Raw genomic sequence first — 22,742 nt, 5'->3', positions numbered from 1 at the left:
ATGTGGCAGACATTAGTAGGCAGCTCAGTCTGTTCTCGCTGAGGCTGAAGGGCAGTTCTGTCGCCATGCCGTTTAGCCTTGAGCTCTGTGTTAAACTGTGCTTAGTTCTTGTTTTTTTTAAAAGATTTTTTTTTAATTGAAAAGTCAGATATACAGAGAGGAGCAGAGACAGAGGAAGATCTTCCATCTAATGATTCATTCCCCAAGTGGCCACAACGGCTTGAAGCTGAATTGATCTGAAGCCAGGAGCCCAGAGCCTCTTCCAGGTCTCTCTTGTGGGTGCAGGGTCCAAGGCTTTGAGCCATCCTCCACTGCCTTCCCAGGCCACAAGCAGGGAGCTGGATAGGAAGGAGGGCCACTGGAATTACAATTGGCGCCCATATGGGTTCCCGGCGCATGCAAGGCAAGGATTTTAGCTGCTACGCTACTGCACTGGACCCAAGCTGTGCTTAGTTTTTAAGGAAAGCCACCATTCATAAACAACCAGAAAAGGGCCAAGCAAAATGTATTCTGTGTCTTCCAGTGGGTCTTGATCTTTCCATTGACGGAATTCTTGTGTAGTACCATAGTTTGCAAGATAGATGCAGAACATACTGGGCCCAGGCTTCATCAATCAGTATGAATTCTTCTGCTTTCGCTTTAAAGAACTGAAAAACTTCGACTGTGGTTGTTAAAAATAAGCTGAAATGACATTTACTTTTAGCATCTTGTTTGAATCAACTGGTCAGCAGAGGGATGAATTCTCTTCAAAAGATCTGTGGGTGCCAGTGTGGTGGTGTAGCACACTAATCCTCCTCCACCTGCAAAACAGCACATTGCAGACCCAGAGGAAGCTCCTGCTCTTAGCTTGAAACCAGCTACGCCGTGGCCATGGCATCTCTGGGGATAGAACCAGCTGATGGAAAGTCTCTGTCACTCCTTATTTCACTCTCTGCAGTCCTTTCAGGTAAAATAAATACATTTATTTTATTTATTTTTTTTTAACGGAAGGTCCTATATTCACCCCCTCCACTTGGCTTTTTTCTAGCACGTTAGAATGGTGACTTAAGCAGAACCAATGCTCAATAAATAAGTCAGTTGAATTATTGAGGGAAGGAGCCCTGAACCTCATCTCCCCCCACCTCCACCCACAAAAATTTTGTTAGACCCTTTGCTATCCCCATGGTTCTTGAAAAATCTCTGTTGAGGCCTAATGAAAGTATTTGATCTTTGTTTTGGCACACAGCCATATTAGCTTTCGTGTTGTAACTCAAGTTCTGTCTTTTAAGCTGCCCTCCTTCCCCTATCCAGTAATTGACAGAGTTTAGCTCAGAACCCTAATAATTCCACATCTTCCAAGGACCACATCCACCTGTTCTCCTCCTCATGTGGTGTACCGCCGTCATTCCCTCTGCCATCCACAGCAGCCTGCTGATTGGCTGTGTCAGAACACCCAGCGTCATGGGTTTATACTTGGGTGTTCCATACGTTCTCCGCGGCAGCAGGTGGGGGCCGTGGACTTGAGTGTGTTGGAGCAGCAGGTCATCCTCTTGGCTGGTGCCCCCCGTGCAGACTGCTGCCCGTCTGCGGGCAGTGGCGGTGGTGGCTCCCCGCTGCATCGGTGTGCTCACGTGTCTCTGAGATTAAGCTTCTTGCAGGATGACTCTTTCGCAGTCCTTCTCCTTTCCCTGACACCAGTCATTAAGAGATTAGATTTCTTGAAATATCAGCATTTGCTGGCCCCCTGGCTGACTGAAGCTCTGCAGCCTGAGGAGCAGGGGATTTCGGAGTAGATTTTCAGCACTAAAGAAGTGCTGACTTTTAAGAATAAACATTCAAGGTGTAATGCATTCTCCTTCCTACTGTGAACGGACAGATGCTTTTCAAGAAAGGGGATTACAGTCAAGGACATTTGGAGGTGTTTGTAATAGGGGAAGGGGAAGGGAAGAGGGAGCTCTTTGTTTCTCATCATTGTTGGTGACTGTCACGCAATTCATTTGAATATCCCATCTTACGTCGTAAGTAAAGCTTTTATTTGAAAGGAATTGTCATATTGCCTTGATGCTGAGTTTGTAAGAGTTTGAAGGCTTCTTCATGACTATGGTTGTCCTCTGGGCTGCTGTTCAGTAAAAGAAGCGCTAAATTTCACGAAGGCCAGCTTGTGGTCCCTGAAGACGTGCTAATATCAGAAGGAATGAAGTTAGGCTGGGCAGTCAGCCTGGTGGGAGCATCTACATGCAAAGGAAGTAAAAAGAACAGAGGCAAGGATGTGACCCCATGTAGAATCCTAGGTGAGTTCTTGCAATGGTTGGAGGATATTTAAGTTAAAATGGAGCTAGAGGTGGAGACTAGACCACAAGCAATGTTTAAGAGGAATAATGGACATTAGAAATTTCTAACATTGTTGTCTTCTGTGTGAGTCAGTGGTAGGGTCAAGCAATCATTTCATCAGCGTCTGGACTTGTCTGGTCAATTAAGCAGACATGTTTCTGCAGGAGTAAGCCTATTCAGTGAAAAGGGTTAGGTCCATTGGATGTATTGTAATGACGAACAGCCTTCCTCTAATACTAGGCAAAATACCAAACAAAAGATATATAGATAAACAAGAATACACTTACAGTCTCATAAAGGCATGGTGTAGTGGAGGCTAGAGGATTGGGAAGCAAAGAACTGTAGTATGTACCTCTACGCCCAAATAAAAGAACCCCTGCTGTTCAATATACCTTGACAACAAGATACTGGAGTCCCTACCATTTAGTACCTACAGTGGCATGACACATGTAGACAGCAGACTGTTGGAACTGTGGCTGCAGCTGAAGGATTATATTATTGTAAACTACAGGGGGAAATCAGAGGAGGATCGGGGAGGAAAAGAGGGATGGAAGGAAGACATAATCCAATAAAACTATATAATGGAATATAATAATAATAATAATAAAAGAATAGCCTTCCACCCCTGTGTTCACTTGTGCATTTTGATAAAATTGAGTGGAATAAAATTATGTTTAATAAAGAAAAACATGTCGAATCTCATGAGAGACCAAATGATGCCATACCTATAGCAGTATGTGTATTTCACAGAATTTGTTTTCCTTCTTCTGTGGGTCTGGAGACTCATTTGAAGTCACCTTGGTAGAGCAACATGAGCTACTCAAATCTTTAAAGGATGTTTTGAGCTGGAATATTAAAAGCACATGCAATAATTAGTATACCAACGGTAAAAGTGCCTGAGGTCAGTAGTTACTACGTCTATATTGCATGTAAACAAAGTATTAGCCAAAATTACTTTCAGAGGGCCCTGATTACATCTGTTTTAATTTAGGCTGATTTAATGCTACTTTTTATATGAATTTGCCTCATGGTTTCTCTGTTGATTGCAATTTCCTTTCCTCATGAAGAATATATAAGGAAGCGTGGGATGTTGGTCAAGTTTGATGACTCTGGATCTAGCTAATGCTAGATTTTACTGTATACAATTTCCAACTGAAGGGCTGACACAATGGCTCAGCTGGCTAATCCTCTACCTCCCAGTGCCAGCCTATTATCTGGGTGCTGGTTCATGTCCCAGCTATTCTGCTTCTCATCCAGCTCTCTGCTTATAGCCTGGGGAAAGCAGTGGAAGATAGTGCAAAGCCTTGGGAACATGTTCTCATGTGGGAAACCTGGAGAGGGACCCTGGCTCCTAGCTCCTGGCTTTGAATCAGCTCAGCAAGCAACTGTTGTGGCCATTTTGGGTGTGAACCAGCGGACGGATCTGTCTCTTCTCTCTGTAGATCTGCCTTTCCAATAAAAATAAATATTTACAAAATTTTCAACTGGAAGGATGTGACAGATATGAAGTCAGTTATTTGAAAGCTTAATTCCAGCTTTTAGTTACCTTTTTAAAATTTTCAAAACTTATACATAATGAAGTATTTATATTTAATGAAGCTTTATATCTTATTGGTACATCCTTCAGCTTTTGAGAAATGTACATGCATGTACCGGAAGACGCCACCATTTCTGTAGCTGCTGCTTTCTTGCCATTTTGCATGCAGTCCCACTCACCAAACTCGCAGGCAGCCAGTGTCCTGTTCCATTCCCCCAGTCATAGATTAGATTCATCTGTTGCAGCTTCGTGCAAGTGAAATCTCATCATAGGAACTCTGTGAGGTCTTCTTAAGCCTCACATCAGCTACATAAGGTCTACAAAATGATTGCATCTGGTTCTGCCACAGCATCCGCAGGCAGGACTCGAAATTCAGTCAAGCTATAGCAGGCTAATTTTTAAGTGACGATTTTATGTGGTCCATGAGTACATGATATCATAAATATCCAAAGGGCCCTTCCCACTCGGACGAGATTACAGTTAATAGTTTGTGTAGTATGTATAATTGAAGCTTTGTGGGAAGTAATGGAAAAGAGGCATGGGCCTGGTGCTGTAGCCTACTGGCTTAAGTCCTCAGATTGAAAGCGCCAGGATCCCATATGGGCACCAGTTTGTGTCCCTGTGACCCCGCTTCCCATCCAGCTCCCTGCTTGTGGCCTGGGAAGGCAGTCAAAGACAGTCCAAAGCCCTGGAACCCTGCAACCACATGGGAAGTCCAGAAGAGGCTCCTGGCTCCTGACTTCAGATCATCTCCGCTCTGGCCGTTGTGGCCACTTGGGAATAAATCAGCTGACAGAAGATCTTCCTGTGTGTCTCTCCTCCTCTCTGTATATCTGCCTTTCCAATAAAAATAAATAAATCTTAAAAAATAATTGGCACAGTGGCCCTCTTTCAAAGAAGACAAAATAATACTTTGTTACCTTTAACTATCTCAACAAATATTTGCTGTTGATCTATTTTTAGTTGAAATATAATTAAGAAAAGTTTAGTTTTACAGGTTGTTTAAGAAATTAAATAATCTTCACCCAGTTTTCCCCTAATGATAATATTTTGTGAAATTGTACTACTATATCGTATCTAGGAGATTGGCATTCATAAAATGTATCACTTACTGAGACTTTCAGTTTTACCTGTGCTCATTTGTAGCTGCATGTTACTTCTATACAGTTTTATGCCACGTCTAAATTGGCGTTTCTTTTTCTTTCTTTTTTTTTTTAAAGATTTATTTATTTTTCATTATAAAGTCAGATATACAGAGAGGAGGAGAGATAGAGAGAAAGATCTTCCTTCCACTGATTCACTCCCCAAGTAACTGCAATGGCCAGTGCTGTGCGGATCCGAAGCCGGGAACCAGGAACCTCTTTCCAGGTCTCCCACATGGGTGCAGGGTCCCAAGGCTTTGGCCATCCTCGACTGCCTTTCCAGGCCATAAGCAGGGAGCTGGATGGGAAGTGGAGCTGCCGGGATTAGAACCAGCGCCCATATGGGATCCTGCGGCGCTTTCAAGGTGAGAACTTCAGCCGCTAGGCCACACTGCTGGGCCCGTAGGTTGGCATTTCTACAGTAAAGATGACAAACTTTGGTTTTGGTGGGTGCTATTCCTCTTTTCTGTCAAGAGAACTTCTTGAAGTATCATTTGTAGGGCAGGTTTGGAAGAGGCAAATTCTTTTAGCTTTTCTTTACTGTGGAAGAATTTTATTTCATTTTCAAAGACAAAAGAAAGCTTTGCTGGGTATGTTATCCTAGGCCGACAATTTTTTTCTTTTAGAATCTAAAATATGTCATTCCATTCTCTTCTTGCCTGTAGAGTTTCCTGTGAGAGATCTCCTGTGAGCTTAATAGGCATTCCTTTATATGTCAATTGATTTTTTTCACGTGCACATTTAAGGATCTTTTCCTTATGTTCAATTGAAGAGAGCTTGATGATCATGTGTCTTGGTGAAGATCGCTTTTGATCAAGCCTATTGGGAGTTCTGTGCCCCTCCTGGATGTTGTTTCCCAGTTCTTTCTCCAGATTAGGGAAATTTTCCTTTATTATTTCATTAAATACGTTTGCAAACTCAGCTTCTCTTTCTGCACCTTCTGGGACTCCCATAACTCTTATATTTGGAATAGCACGTACCAAAACCAAAGGCAAATGGGAAGAACATCCCATTAAAATGACAACAGAAGATTAAACCAATGAACAACCCATTCCTAAAATGACAGGACCAAAGTAACACCCATGTATGTTAAACTCTGAATGTAAATAGCTTAAGCTCAATCAAACGTCATAGATTAGTAGACTGGATTAAAAAACAAAACCCATCTGCTTATTGTCTGGAGGAGACACACTTCAACAAAGATCAGCGGAAACTATATCACATGGGTTTTGTTGTTTTCTGTTGTTTTCATCTCTTCAAAACACTTCCTTCGGGTTAAATCATTCAATGACTTGTAGATCATGCAGTGGCATCATTTTCTTCAAGAATGTTCTTGATTTTCATGTCTTCAGCTACACATTAGTCATTTAATAGCAATGTTATTTAACTTCTTGATGTTGTTAATTTCTTTTTCTCCCGGATGTTGATTTTGTTTTGTGGCTCTTCATTTAAAAGGATGTATAGTAGCTGTGTAATGGAGACTGTCATATCTAGTAAAATGTCATTGAACTTCAGGCATTGTAAATTTCTATTTTTCTTTTTATTGTTGATTTTGTATCATGACTTTTCATTTAAGGGGATGTACAGTAGTTGTGTAATGGAGACTGTCATATGTAGTAACATGTCATTTAACTTCATGGCATTGTAAATTTCTTCTTTTGTTTCTATTGTTGATTTTGAATCATGACTTTTCATTTAAGGAGATGTACAGTAGCTGTGAAATGGAAACTAACATTCAGATGTGAGGATGTAGTGTGGTATGCATTTCTGCTTCCAGACAAAGATGGACTTACAATGAAAGTGTTTACTATATTTTGACAATAGGATTCTGGACTCTCTGCCATTGTCCATGCCTGCAATGATGGACATATGACTGAGTATGAAGAACTATATGTTAGTAATGATATAGAGGAACTGGGGGGGAGGGAACTGGGGAGGGGATAAGGGAATATGAAACTATTATAAAATAATAACAATAATAATAAAATATTAAAGCTGATGAACTGTTCAATAACACAGCATCCCTCCTGTTGCCCTCTCATACTTAAACTCACTTTCTTTTTCCTATCCCTAAATCTTAGCCCTAGAAACCACTAAATGGTTCTCCATTTCTTTAAAAATTTTTTTTAAAAAAAATCTTTATCTGCGTAAATGAAGTTGCTTTGTTTTAGGCTTTTGGGATTAATTTTTTGAGCTCTCTGAAGTCCCTGTACATTCACCCAAGTGGTTCCTTGCACCAAGCAATTGGTGCTTTTGATTGTGAAGTAATATCCCTCCCTTCCTCCTTTCCTCCGTCTCCCTCTCTTCTTACCTTTCTCCCTCTCCCTTTTCTTCATTCCTACTCTTCTCCTCCCCCATACAAAAACCATGAGAAAAATATCTCACCTGAGTAGATGCTACTTGTGGGGAGCGGCTGACCCCACACGGATGAGGGGCTTCAAGATGGCGGCTGGCCGAGTGCCAGGAGGCGGGACTTGTTCCGGCCAGGAGGCAGGCAGGAAGTCACAAGGATAGGCTAATTCTCCCTCGCTGTGATTGCTGGCCTATCAGATAGGGCCCCCTGGACCACGTGCAGAAGTGGTTGGTGGAAGAACTATATTTAAGCAGCTCGCTTTCAGCAATAAAGTCCCTTTTTTTGGTTCGGCAAAGTCTTTTTGGTTCGTGACATTCTGGTGGCTCTTTACGTGGGGAATGGAGGGAATACAGAAACGGGAAGAATTAGGAAGAAGGGTGGTGGAAAACGGGAGGAAGGGTGGCGAAGAAGCGGGTAGGAAAGCTTAGACAGACGGGGACAGGAACAGCGGAGAAAAGGTTTTAAACGCAGCCGCTTTTGCCAGTTTTTCCCGGACCCCCAAGAATATTCCTCGTCATTTTAGTGTCGCTGCAGGGTGGTGACAGCTACTAGATAAAGTTACCCTGTGGGTGCAAATGGATGCTTTGGCACAAGTCCGTGAAAGTAGGAGTCGCCATCTCTCTGTAGCCTCTGCAGTTTTCCTGCCAGTGGCATGGGCTTCCCCAGCCCCATGGTATCCTCTCTTCTGCCCCGTACCTCTTCTTTTGTGTGTCGGTAGTTCTACTCTTTTCACTGGTTTCATTCTGGCTTCCTTACACAGTGCTCATGCACCACATTATTCTTTTGTTCCCCTTAAGAATTCGAGGATTTCAGATCGTGGGTCTGTGTGCACTTGGGAAGTGTTTACGTGCGTCACCCTGAGACTGGGTGTTAGGAGTTTTCTTGATGACAGGATAGGGAAGAGGCAAAGATGGAAAACCTTCCTGTATGCTTGGTAAGGGGTCCACTTCACACTGGCATGGGGGTCATACAGATATTTCTTTGGACGGTATATTTCTGATCAAGTAATAGGGTAGAAAACGTCCAAGACTTAAAAAGGGTCTGACTTTTCGTCCCTGTTCTACCGGTACTTACTTAGTGTGATTGCACATTACTTTAGACTTTCCGAGCTTCCACTTAATAATTCATGAAAATGAGATCATAATGTCTGTGCTACCTTCCACCATGGCTTATTTCAAGGATCAGATCGGATACTGTTGTGCATTTGTCAGAAAGCTCCAAGAAAGTGTAAACTATCATATTTACAATAATTATGCTCCTGCTTCCCATGAGGAACGGAAACGGAAACACCACCTGACGGAGACACCATCATTTTTCTTAGAATGAGGTCAAATAATCACTGTGTTTCTTGGAGGGGGAGATACCTAACCATTACTATTTCCTTAGATGTGGTTCTGATTTTGTTTGGTAGGAACAAACAGCTGAAAGAATTGATCAGCCCGCAATAACTGCACTTCACTTGGGCAGTAACATGGTCCCTAAGCAAAGTTTCTAAAGGACGTAAGATCGAGTTGCTTGAAAAGTCATCTTCCTCATTTAAAATCGAGTTGTGAGGGTAAGTTATGAATCAATTTGCCAGTTATAGCCTTACATGGGGGGTTGTATTTCTGCTCTCTTTAATCAGCAGTAGATTAGTCCTGTGGTATAGAAAGCAGACAGGACTTGATTTGTATATCAAGTGCTTTCAACTGTATGTGACCTTGAGTCAAAGATTGAAACCGTCTCTTGATCTACAATATAGATTCAAAGGAAGTTGTTACTTTACCATCCGCACAATGACTAGCAGCCTGTAAGGATTCAGAGCAACTTTATGGTCTACGGTGGGCACAGGAGAGTTGCCCTTCACATTTGTCAATGCAGGAGTTCACAGGGAACGTGAAGGACTTGCTTAATAGCAAAATAATTTGATTCTAAGATATGTCGTTGATAGTCCACAGTTTAGAGCTGGGTGAAACCAAGGTCACTTTGCATGCAGGTAATTCTTTCACCTACAACTTAGTTTGGGCAGTGTACACTTGTGCTGTAAGATTTCTACATGCTCAAGGTTGCTGTGAAGATCACCCGAGGTTCAGGTATGTGCAGATGCTTTGGCAGTGGAAAGGTGCTGGGAGAACTTTGTGGCGGCGAGGCTGGTGGAGGTGCTCATAGTAAGAGTGAGGGAAGCTTGTCTTTCTCCAAAAATATTTTACTTAGTGAATAGACTGTGCTGGAAAAAAAAAGATATTTCAGCTTTCATTTTAGATTCTACCTGGAATCCATCATAACCATCTGACTCTTGGAACACACATCCATGACTGAATCTCAATGGATTTTCCATTCTGATGATTCAGTTACATGTAGTGACATTTATCAAACCATTCCTTAAACGTGGGAGAAGCAACAGAAAGATTCCAGAGAACACCACCAGGAGGATCTTAATGGAAACCTCAACCAATAATTAGATTAGGTGACAGGAGGAGGGTCAAATGGGTTATGGAAAATTGAGGAAGGAAGTGAATTTAGTCATTATGCTTTTAGTTACAGTGCAATTTTACAGTTGATTCTGTGGGTGGTGGTGTGTTGTTTAATTCATTACAGTTTTTAAGGACCAATTTCAGTGTAAAAGTATGAATGACTGCAACTTTAGCCATACTCTAATCTTAGCTCCTAGCAAGTGATGATATTATTATGTCTTTTAATCAGAAATGGATTACAAATTGTGCAAAGCATTGTATTCTTCAGATATTTATTTCTTTTAAAATATCAACTGGCTTACTTCATTCTTTCTGTCTCCATACTTCTTAAAGCAGTTGCTGTTACCTGACCTTTAATGTAGGATATTGGTGTTTTAAAAATATGCCTGCTTTAAATGAGAATTACATTAGGGGTTTGATGTTTGAAATATGTCTTCCTTTATTAAGAATAAAAAATTGTATCCACTTCTAATTAAAATGATATAACCTTTGTGAAATCTTATTACTTATGTTTATCTTACTTGCAACTGGTGGTATTATCAATTGCTATAGTCAGACATTGTCCTGAGTAAGAGAACTCTAAAGGAATTCATCGAAGAGTGATTTTCCTTGTATTCCTCTACTTCTGTGAATTCAGCTCCTGCGAGTGGGGCTGGTGGGAGAGTCACATCCTTCTTGCCTTATTTGCTCAACTGCTTTTACAGTGGGTCAGCATCATCTGTTTCATCCTTCTCCACCCAGGCGTTCCTACAGAATCATTAATTCACCTGTGCAACAAAACCTCCAGCATTTTGTGCTGAACTGGGAGAGCTGGCAGCTCTCGCTTGTGGAGTTAGTATGACTCTCCTGGACTCTCCATTTGATTGAAAAGCCTCAGAGAAGCTCCCCCTGTCTGCCTTTTTTTTTTTTTTTTTAGGATCTTTTTTTTTGGGGGGGGGAAGATAGATGAGATTTACGGAGAAAAGGAGAGCTAGAAAGATCTTCCACTCACTGGTTCACTCCCCAAATGGCCACAATGGCTGGAATTAAGCCAATTCAAACCAGGAGCCAGAAGCCAGGAAGCTTCTTCTGGGTCTCTCACATGGGTGCAGGGGCCCAAAAGCTTTGAGCCATTCTTTACTGCTTGCCCAGGCCATAAGCAGGGAGCTGGATGAAAAGTGGAGCAGCCCGGACACAAACCAGCGCCCATATGGGATTGTGGCACTTATAAGGGGAGGATTTAGCCATTGAACCATCACACCAGGCCCCTGTCTGCCTATTTTTTTTCAATAGCAGCAGGGTAGGGGATTGGCTTAGCTGTTAGGATGCCCACATCCCAAGGTAGAATGGCTGAGTTCACGCCTGGCTTCCACTTCTGAATCCTTCTTCCTGACAGTGATATCCCGGAAAGCAGTGGTGGAAGGCTTCAGTAACTGAGTTCCTCTCACCCACGTGTAATACTTGATTTGAGTTCCTGGTTCCTAGCTTTGACCTGGTCAAGCTCTAGGGACCAGGACGTCTCTCTGCCTCTCAATTACATAAATACAACTAGAACACACTAATTTGTCACATCTTATCCTCTTTGTTTTCACTTTTTAAAGTTTGTCTTGCTACATTGTATTTCATACTGTACTTTATTCCCAGTTTATAAATGCAGAAGTATTTGCTGCTAGAAAACCAGCTTTGTGTGACAAGGACATTGTCCATGCAGATGAGAACTGCGTATGGCAGTTACACAATTTGTTGGGTTAATTAATTAATGCAATTCCATCAAATATCCCACCAGAGAGATGTGTGAGGTCTGCACGAAGTTCATGAAAAATTTGTATTTTACATGGGTTTTAATTTTTTTTGCACCAAAATTAACAAGACTTTCAATTTCATTTTATTGTGAACTTTTTCAATTACCCTCACAGACCCTTTGAAAGCTCAATTTCAACTTATTTTGGAGTCTAAGCTTTTGTCTCCAGAACTATGCTTACTTCTCTCTGGTCTAAGTGACACTATTTCTTGTTGTGTAAGAGAAAAAGAAAAACTCCTGAACAGCATTGTTTTGCGAGGAAGAAAGGCAAACGAGCATGGGTGTCAGGTCATCAAGTAAATATTGGAACGGTTTATAGCCCAAGATTGGTACTGTTTATTTTGTTTAAATGTGTATTTGGTCTGACCTTGTAGTTAGAGTTACTTACGAAGTTGCCTAAATGTTAATGAATGTTTACAATGTAGACTATAGTCTGAAAGCACTTAAAATATAAATATTTAAGCCATATGTTAGAAAATCACCAGGGCTTTTGTAGCTATTTTGGATTGTGGAGGGAAATTGCCTGATTTATTGACAAGTGCTGGAAATCTGGAGTCCTGGGTTCTGTTTCCATACCCGCTCCTGACAGCACTTCACAAAAGTCTGTTTCATAAATGTTTAACAGGATAGTATTAGTCCTTTTAAAAAAAGTACCCTTATATCCCTTGGACTTTTGCGCTCCAATTGCCCTGGCTTCACCGATGTTTTATTAGCTCCTCGTTCAGATCTCTCTCTCTCTTTCCCTGTTAGGGTCCCCACTTCACTGCGTGCAAGGAGTTGGATTCCTTCTCTTCGTCACTGCTACATCAGTACATTTGTTTCTATCTCACATTTGTATATTGGGTCTCGAAAAAAGAAAATTAATGTGGCATTTAAAATGAAAAATTATGTGCTTGTATCTAATAGGGCAAATGTAATTTAGGAAGAACATAAAAAAGAAGAACGGGGAAGATTGTGGTGTGGAAGGGAAAATGCTGTTTCCAATGAAAGTAATAAGGGATGGATGTAGCAAGAGAGAGAGAGAAGAGAGGAAGGGGGTGGGGCAGAGATTGGGCCTGGGCCCACGTTGAAAGAAGGGAATTAGGCAGAAACCAGGTGCTCTATTTAAAGAAATCCCATTAACCACCATTAGTGCTCTCAGAGCTCTGCTGCCTGCCTTCTCTCTGTCTGTGTTGTGTTGGGTAAATTTTTAACTGAGTAGGCTTAAAAATTGGAGCAATGGAGCAGACTCTAAACAACAGGCAAAGCCTTCAGGGATTCCAGAGGTCTGAGTCAGCCCCCTCTCCCGCTTGGCTCATGTCTGTGGGGCTTTCTCCAGGTGTGGTCCTGGGGCCACTGACCTCTGCTCGCTGGTTGCCCTTGGTCACACCGCTCATGCCTAGCTCCCACTGTCGAGTTACTGAATCAGAAATCACTGAGCCAAAGTTTTGAAATTCTTATTCCAAATGGTCCCCTTTCAGATGACTCAGAGGTTCATTAAAGTTTGAAAACTACTGATAGGTTGCTAGGTTAGTGTCATCCCTTCTTTCAAGGTGGAAGTTGGTATCTTTTATCTTTTTCCAGGCTATGTCTTGCTAGAGAATAAAATATGAAAAAAGACCGTTTTGTCTCTTCTGGACCCTATTTCTGAAAGCTTACACGTGAATCACATCCCATTCACCTGTTTCTTCAACAGAACTGTTCTTTAGTGATACATTTTGTATCTCTTAGATTTTTAAAAAATGATTCATTTATTTTTATTTGAAAGTTATAGAGAGAAGGAAAGACAGAGAGGGCTGCTTTTTTGCTGGTTTATTCCTCAAATGGCTACAATGGCTGGAGCTGGGCCAGTCCAAAACCAGGAGCCAGAAGTTTGTTCTGGATGTCCCATGTGGGTGCGGAGCTCCAAGGCCTTAGGCCACCTTCTATTGCTTTCCCAGACCATAAACCGGGAGCTGGGTTGGAATTGGAGCAAGCAGGACTCACACTGGCAGCATATGGATGAGGGCACTGCAGGTGTAGTGTGCTATGGCCCTGTGCCAGCCCCCTGTATGTTTTAGCTTTAAACATATGAATAGACAGAAGCAAGAAACACCTTTGTAGAAATTAATGAGAAATTCTGTGAGACCAGTAAGATCTACCCTTGGAGCATGTTATCAGGGGCCTGTGATGTAACTGACCAGGACAGAGGCGTCTGAAAATCACAGTGGATGGGGGCAGAGATTTCAGTATGAAATATATTGAGGACTTTTGTCTGTCATTTCACATAGGGATGCATGGTAGATCTTTGGAGATAGTGGAAATAGTGCTAAAGATTCAAAAATGGAAAATATGTGATAGAATCTTTGTGGTAATACTTTTCTGAAGAATCTTTATAGACTCTCCCTTACAGGGCCTGCAGTTTTCCTGCTGTGTGACATGGCAGCCCCCTCCAAAGCATGCGTGTCATCTCTGGGCCTTTGGAGGAGGTGGTAGGGCACACAGTTGCTTTTAAGCCCATCAGTAAAGAGGTCTGCGGTTGGAGCTAATGGAGGAAAGGCTGAGTTTTGCTGTCCGGCAATGGGCACCTGTGAAGAAAGTCAGGGTGTCATGGGAATCTTATTGCTTGTGAATCAGCAGACAAAAAGCCATATAGAACCTTAAACATTTCAGCAGAACAAGACCATGGTTTTTACCACTGTTGGCCCATTGATTGTTTTTAGGTAGGAGTGAAGAACAAGGCTTTGGAGCTTCCGTGGGGACATGGTAGGAGTTTCCGGGGAATGGGGAAAACGGGCAGAGCTGCATACTGGTGAGAGCTGGGAGCTCTGGTATGTGCTGGGAGCTCCCTGGCAGAAGTCGGTGCTGCAGCAGTACACATTTTCATTTTACCCGTTATTGCCTAGTTTCAGACTTTCTGAGAGGCCCAGCTTGACTGAGATTAGCCAAAGCAGGCCCTTAATTGAATGGGTGACAGCTATTGGGACAACCAAACATAGTTACCTTTGATGTTTTAGAATTCCTTTTCCATTCTTTGGTTCGTTTGCTGTGCTTTGATCCTTAATGATGTGTGCACATGAGTTACACTGGAAGAGAAATGTCTGTATTCCTATTAAATATTACCAGACTGTTCTTTCTGTTGAATGCCGGAGCCTTTTCACCTCGTGGAAAGATGGATGGGGGAGGAACACAATGTACTCTACTGAGTATGCTTGGAGTAACAGCCAGTAACATTCACAAATTCAGGGTCAGAATAAACTCTGTTGTGGCCCCAAAACTATCAGTGATATTGAGGAAATGGAGTAGAATATGAAGATGGAATCAAGAGGGAATTATGAAGTAAAAATAAATTTGCATCAGTCTTGAAGCAAGCTCACAATCTGTCATTTTGCATGTGATACTCCTGATGTTGGGCGTAGTTGGAAAGTCTGGATTTTCCTTTACATGTAATATTTTTTTTCCTTTTATTTCTGTGAATTTTGCAGATATGTAAAAATCACTAAGAAACCAGCAGCTGCAGGAGGGTACTTCAAAAATGTTTACGATGAAAAGGAATTAAAAACTGAGTGTATGTTGGCACATCCAAATTTTGGAATTCATGCGTAGTTTTTCCATGATACACTTTAACATGAAAGTTTTAAAAATACTTTATGTGGAATTCAGAGGTTTCCCCCTCTACCCACTAAAGTAAGCTTCTCTTTTAATTTTGTGATCCATAAACTTTTGGAAGTACCCTGACATAATTTTGCGTGTCATGTTCCTGGGTGGCAGGCATTTGGAGATTTCTTAGATTTTCATTTCACTGTAGTTTTATTATATTCACTTTATTCTTATAAATTTGAAGATGGATACAAATGTCATGTATGGTGAATCAGTCAGAAGTCGTCAGATGACCGTGGTGTCCATCTGGTCACTTGCTATTCATGCCGCTGCTGTGGCTTAAACAGGGCAGAGTATGCCTCCCTGAGGGTCATGGCTAAAGCTTAGTGCAAAGCAACAGGGCTTTGGAGGTGTTGCCCCCACAAGGACCTCATATGGAGTGAGTTTGTGTAAAAAGGAGTTGTTGCCAGAAGAATAAGACTGCCCCTCTACATACTCTTGTTTTCTGTCTAGCCATGTCATTGCTTTCCAGATCAATTTGTCTTTCGATTCCGATTTTCCCACAAATAGAGTGCCATCAGAAAGCTTGTGTCATGAGGCCCTCACCAGAGGCCAAATGAATGGGACTGCCCAATTTTGGACTTTGAGCTTTTAAGATTGTGACCTGTAAACAAACTTCTTCTTCTGTTATTATTATTGGAAAGACAGACATACAGAGAGGAGGAGGGACAGAAAGATCTTCTGTTTGTTGGTTTACTTCCCAAGTGGCCACAACAGCCAGAGCTGTGCCAATCTGAAGTCAGGAACCAGGAGCTTTTTCTGGGTCTCCTACGCAGGGTCCCAAGGCTTTGAGCCATCCTTGACTGCTTTCTCAGGCCATAAACAGGAAGCTGGATGGAAAGTAGAACAGCCAAGATATGAGCTGGCACCCATATGAGATCCCAGCTAGTGCAAGGTGAGGACTTCAGCCACTAGGCTACCTCACTGGGCCCCAACTTATTTTTGAAATACATTATCCAGCCTTGGGAATTTTGTTACAGTTGTGGAAAACTGAGGAACAAATCACTGAAGTTTCCTGGACCTCAAAGTTTGATCTGTGAAATGGGTATGGCTTCTTGACACGTTGTTATGGGATGATCACATGAGGTAAATGCATATGGCAGTTCCTTTGAAACTTGAAATTTCTTTGGGAATAGAACTCTGCAGTTCTGCTCTGAGAGAAACAGCACGCACTCAGCAGGGTAGCCTGCATGCTATTATTGCACATCTACTCACTCACCCCACCCCTAATAAATGCTAAAAAATGTTCTCACCTCCAGGTGTTGACCCCTCATGTTAGCATCTCTTTGGAACCTTAGAACACTAGGTGACACACTCAGTGTTCTGTGGAGTTCACTGTAAACTCAAAATGATCACTGACAGAGATACGCTGTGGTTAGTAGATGCAAACACAGTTTCCATTGTATGTAGATATACATATCTATATATATATCCATTTCTCCCTTCTCCTCTTCCCTCCCTCCCCACCTTCTTTTTTTTCCACATTAGTCATAGAAGTTTTTTCTATCAGCACTGATTTTTATATCTAATGTGCACGCAGGAATTTGTATCCATTTAATTTAGAAAATGATATTTGCATTTTATTTTCAGGGTAAATGAGTTTGTAATATAATTCTAGACAACTTTTGCATTGGAGACTTAAAAACTTACCTAGACGTCACTGTGTATATTCCAAGCTCATAGTAATTATATATGTTGATATGAGGGTCTGCTTACAAGTTCCTTTTCTGTTTATCCATCTTTTTGCTTCTCCCCTCATGACATGTTGGTTCAAGATGATTTGAAGCGAACACTCTGCTGAGTGTGCTCAGTTTCCTCCAGCACATCCCCATCTCTTCACATTTCCCACCTACAACACAGACCTTGCCCTAAGCGTGTGCTAAGCATCAGAGGAGTGTGCCAGCCTTGGAAAATGCTCTCTCCCTGTTTTGCTCGATGTGTTTTGTTGTTCTGTTCTGTGGGGCATCAAATTTACACTTGTCCTTTTCTCTTAGAGACACACTGTGGGAAGAAACAGACAAGATCATAACATTAAGATTGAATGTGTTTCTCAATCTTCACATCCTTAACGGGTCTCTTTGATGCGTTTTAGTTTGTTATAAAATGTTGGGGGAGGAAGGAAAAACAGCATGAGATAATCAAAGGGGAAGAAAGATCAGGGTAGGACTCGGTGACATTTGAGGCTAAGTTTTGGAGCTGTTGCAAGAGTTACTGCCGCCTGTGACTGTTTGGCCTGGCTCAATGTCAGAGCCATTAACTTCAGCATAACAGAGCCTTTAAGAGAATGTACTCTTTCAGAAAACTCCTCATTAATTTAATTTATGGAAGAGGAGGAGAGTTGTGGAGCAAAGAGCTGCAAGCATGGGGTTACCACAGTGCCTGGAGCTGAGAATGCTGAATTGGATGAAAGATTTTTTTTTTAAACTGCTCTGTCTCTGGTGGTCACCATGGCCTGTCCTGCTGGAGGTGGAATGGCCTGGACCATGATGGGTTGGGGAGCTCAACCTCTGACATGGATCCCAGCCGGGAAATCTTCAGCTCTAATTAAGCTTGGGCTTGTTTTGATTCTCTTCCAGCCTTGTGGTTGAAGAGCTTTGTGTACATAGCCTTTTGCTAACGACTTTTCCCACAGTCACAGGAACCTACCTCTGCAGTGTTGACCCTCACCTGAATGTCTTAGGCTACCATCTCACAGGAAGTACTGATGTGAACCTGCCTCTTGGTCATACCCTCACTCTCCCCACTCCTAGACCCCGGACTCAGTTTTCTCCGTCTTTGGACAATGGAAGGAAGAGAGCTGTCATTATTCTTTGAAGAATGGGTGGGGAGGGAAAGCTGCTCTCTGTCACATCAGGATTGCCCATTCCTCTTTCTCTTGTCTTTTGTTCTGTCTTCTCGGACTTTATTAAAGAAGTCATTAAAAAATAATTGGGTGGCAGCATTGTGCTACAGTGGGTTAAGCAGTTACTTGTAATGCCCACATTCCATAAAACAGTATTAGTTTGGATTCTGACTGTTCTACTTCCTGTCCAGCTTCCTGGGAATGGACCCGGGAGGGCAGTGGAGTATGGCCTAAGTACTTGGGTCTCTGCCAGCTGTGTGGGAGATGTGTGTGGAACTCCTGGCTCCCAGATTTGGCCTTTCACAGACCTGATGGTTACGGCCATTTGGGGAATGTAGCAACAGATGGAGGGTCCCTCTGTGTTTACCTCTCTCTGTTACTTTGACTTCCAAAGAAATAAATCATTGTTTTGCACCTTGTTACTGTTTGCCATGTGCTAAAACCTGAAGGAAGGAATGTTATCATGCTAAGTCACTGAAAGACAGGGATGCTATTATTATGTCCTGCATAAATTGGAACATGAGAGCCATAAGGAAGGAGCCATGTTGAAGAATGGGCATTGTGACTGACCAAGTCAATACCTGCTTGCAAGTTTTTTTTTTTAAGATTTATTTGTTTTTATTACAAAGTGAGATATACGGAGAGGAGAGACAGAGAGGAAGATCTTCTGTGCTATGATTCACTCCCCAAGTGACCGCAACGGCTGGTGTCTGCCGATCCAAAGCCGGGAACCTGGAACCTCTTCCGGGTCTCCCACACGGGTGCAGGGTCCCAAGGCATTGGGCCGTCCTCGACTGCTTTCCCAGGCCACAAGCAGGGAGCTGGATGGGAAGTGGAGCTGCCGGGATTAGAACTGGCGCCCATATGGGATCCTGGGGTGCGTCCAAGGTGAGGACTTTAGCCGCCGGGCCCAAGTTTTTACAATAAAAGTGGATTTGTGTGTGTGTGTGTGTGTGTGTGTGTGGAATAACTTTCATGTAAAATGGACAAGGGAGAATGTCATACATGGAAATATAAATGATTCACATTTCCTATAAAAATCACTCATATACTTGCATCACATGCATTTTTTTGTGCACCTTCTTTGGATCTAGTGCTGTTAGGAATGAGGAGTGATAACACTGGTGAGCAGCTAAGATACTCAGTAGAATTTTGTGATAGATTAGATGTGGGAGGAAATCTCAAGGTGATTCCAAGGAGCTTGACATAGCCAACAAGCTGCATAGTAACCTATGCCTTAAGCAGGAAAGGAGGTGGAGATGGTGTGACTGCAGATGATAAAGTGATTTGGTCAAGCCCTATGTGATACCTGCAGGAGACATTAGGAGGATGTTGAATTTACTGCTTTGGAGTCCAAAGTTTCTCCCAAGTCAGAGATACAGGATTAAAGAGATAACAGTGTAGAGACAGTGAGTGAGCTTGACTAGGGAAAGAAAAGAGACTAAGGAAAGAATAGGGCCAGTGAGTCCGGCCCTCTGAACTAGAACATTTCACAGCCAGATGGGAGATGAGCTTGCAAAGAGTCTGAAGAGTAAGAGTGGAAACACACGGCAACACATGAGAGCCTGTTGGAATCCAAGACGAGAAAAGAGTGTTAAGGAGAAGACAGCAATTGTATGAACCCAAAAATCTGCTGAATGTGGCAGCATAGAACATCTCTGTCTCTTATAGCTGTTGATGTGGAGCCGTTGGAGTGGACACTAGGTTATTGGGGAGATGGAAGTTGTGTAAAAACATTTCCAGAATGGGCAGGTTTGGGCCAGATGGGAGCCAGGAACCTGAAACTCCATCCGTATCTCCCACATGGAGAGTAGGGATTCCGTGACTGGAGCCAGTACCTGCTGCCTCCCAGCGTGTGCATAACAGAAAGCTGGACTAAGGCAGAGGAGCTGGCTGGTGACTGAACCCAGACATTCAGATACAGCATGCTTGGCCACCTTGCTTAACTGACATGCAAAATGCACTACCTTTTCACTCCCACTGAGATCTTGAAGCACCTAGTTTACTGAAAGGACTACTTCAATTATTAAAAGAAACAGTGTCCCTGGAAATCTAGTTTCCTTAAAGTAGTAATTGTACAACCATCTATCAAGAATCATCCAACGGCCTGGGAAAGCAGTGGAGGATGGCTCAGGCTTTGGGACCCTGCACCTGTGTGGGAATCCCGGAAAAAACTCCTGGCTCCTGGTTTCGGATTGGCTCAGCTCTGGCTGGTGTGGCAATTTGGAGAGTGAACCAGCAGATGGAAGATCTTTCTCTCTGTTTCTACTTCTCTCTGTAAATTTGATCTGCTTTTCCAATAAAAATAATTAAGTCCTTTTAAAAAATGATATGAAGAATACTTTAAAATTCAGGTTCCTAGGCCATGACTAAAGAGCTCATTTTTTTTCTTAAAAAAATTTTTTTTGTTTATATGAATGGCACAATTACAGAGGTAGATGGGAACACAGAAAACTTCCATCTCAGGCCCGGCGCGATAGTGTAGTGGTTAAGGTCCTTGCTTTGACCGCGTCGGGATCCCATATGGGCGCCGGTTCTAATCCTGGCAGCCCCACTTCCCATCCAGCTCCCTGCTTGTAGCCTGGGAAAGCAATCAAGGATGGCCCAAAGCTTTGAGACCCTGCACCCACATGGGAGACCCGGAAGGAAGTTTCTGGCTCTTGGCTTCCACATCGGCACAGCACCAGCCGTTGCAGTCATTTGGGGAGTGAATCATTGGACGGAAGATCTTCCTCTCTGTCTCTCCTTCTCTCTGTACATCTGCCTTTCCAATAAAAATAAATAAATCTTTAAAAAAAAGAAAAAGAAAACTATTCCATCTGCTGATTCACTCCCCAAACGGTTGCAATGGCTGGCTGTGACTGGGGTTGGGCTGTGCTAAAGCCAGGAGCCAGGAACTCCATCACGCTCTTCAGTGAGGAGGGCAAGGTCCTAGGTAGCACTTGAGCCATCTACTGTCCACTAGTTTTCTAGGCCCATTAGCAGGGAGTAGATTGGAAGAGAAGTCAAACTGGTGGGGAACGTGATGCTTTCTTCATAGGCAGCAACTTAACCCACTATGCCACAATGCCTGTCCACTCCCCTTCCCCGAATTTCTTGTGGATAACTCAGCTGTTCATAAGTACAGTGCCCTCCATTGTCCACATACATTGGCTGGCACATTTGAGGAATCAACACCATAGACTAGGGCTACTGTTGAGAGTTTAGAGAAACGGAGGGACATGAGAGAGGTTTTGGGTTAAAACTCAAACTCTCGAGAGTTTATAGAAGTAGGTGGGCGGAACTGGAGACCCAGAGCTGTGAAACAGGCAGGTTTCCATTGGATTCTTTGGGTAAGTCTTGATGACCATGACACTAGAGCCATGGAGAGGGGGTCATTGAAAAGTAAAAAGATACAATGCAATGATTAAATATAAGAAATTAAAGATTATGGTAGTTTCTGACTGGGTAGGTGGTAGTGTCATGTAACAAAATGAGGAATTGAGGGGGCAAGTGACAGGGTTGTGGTTTCTGGTTTGGGCCATGCTGACATTTAACTTCCTGTCATACCTGCTTGCAGAGATTTTAGATGCAATTACCTGTCAGGAAAGCATCCTCCTATGGGTAAGAATTAGGGAAGCATTTATATGCAATATATTTTTTTTCTTGAGACATGCTGGCTTTGATTATTGAAGATGCAATGACTTAAATAATTGGATAAGAGAATGAAATTATGTATCTTTATGCTGAGTAAGCTTAATTAGAATATAATGTAGGAAACTCTTTTAACCTTGTGATGTATAAGCATGCTTCTATTTCTGTTTTTGATAGAAAGTAGAAGTAGAATATTTAAAATCCTTGCATAGTTTTTTCATAATATTCATTTTCTGTGAGCTTGCATTATTTATTTCAATTTGTTTGAAATGCATAGTGGAATAGAGAGAGCCTTCCATCTGAGGGTTTACTTTCCAAATGATTGCAGCAGCCAGGGCTGGGTAATGCCAAAGGCATGAGCTGGAAATGCATCTGGCTCTCCCGTGTGGGTGGCAGAGACCAAGTGCTCCAGCCATCACCACTGCATCCCAAGGTGTGCATCCCCAAGAAGCTTGAGCAGAGGACTCAGGTCCTGGCCCTCTGATCATGTGCTTCTGTTTCTGCTCTGTCCACCTTGGGACCAAGAATGCGGATGAAGGAGAGTAATTGTAGGGGTGTGTTTCTCAGTTTTTATTCCATGACTCTTGCCTTTTCGTGAGATAATCATTTGAAGCAGAGGCACGTGTGAAGTACAGTAATGAGAGTAGCATATATTTAAAGTGGGAGAGTGAGAAGACATTCAGACATGAGTGTGAGCAACCTGTGAGGAGATTTGCCAAAAAAAGGCAAGAGAGATGGGGGCTGGAGCGGGGGGTGGGTGAAGAGGAGAGGGCGCAGGTGAGCGTGTGAGCTGCCCACAAAGGGTGAGCAAGAGAGAAGGCCCAAAGGGAAGGCTGTAAGGGGAAGCTCTCCCATCTCACGGTCTTCTTTTCTGGAGTAAGGTGTTTTGCCCTGATTGAACATATAAATAGGGTGATATTGCCTGGGTACACTTGAGATCTTCTGGAAGGTCTGTGTGGAACCAAGCTTACAGGTGCTTGTCACTTTCATCATGTAGGAGACACAAGTACCTCACGGAAAAGTGGGCACCCTGGATGGGTATGTGAAGGAGTGGACTTAAGATGCAGCGCCAGA

The 22,742-nt window shown here is 42.7% G+C and overlaps 1 long non-coding RNA gene across 2 annotated transcripts in view; it reads left to right on the top strand.

Annotated features, from left to right (window-relative positions):
- The window catches only part of LOC131481869 (uncharacterized), an 88,864-nt gene that overhangs the window by 5,337 nt on the left and 60,785 nt on the right, over positions 1-22,742 (top strand). For both annotated transcript variants that reach the window (XR_009246599.1, XR_009246600.1), the window contains exon 2: positions 8,754-8,897. This is a non-coding gene — a long non-coding RNA (uncharacterized LOC131481869). The remainder of the gene's footprint in view (positions 1-8,753; positions 8,898-22,742) is intronic.

This window comes from Ochotona princeps, chromosome 1 (genome assembly GCF_030435755.1).
Source record: "Ochotona princeps isolate mOchPri1 chromosome 1, mOchPri1.hap1, whole genome shotgun sequence".
NCBI lineage: Eukaryota > Metazoa > Chordata > Mammalia > Lagomorpha > Ochotonidae > Ochotona > Ochotona princeps.
This window is presented reverse-complemented; position numbering and strand designations above follow the sequence as displayed.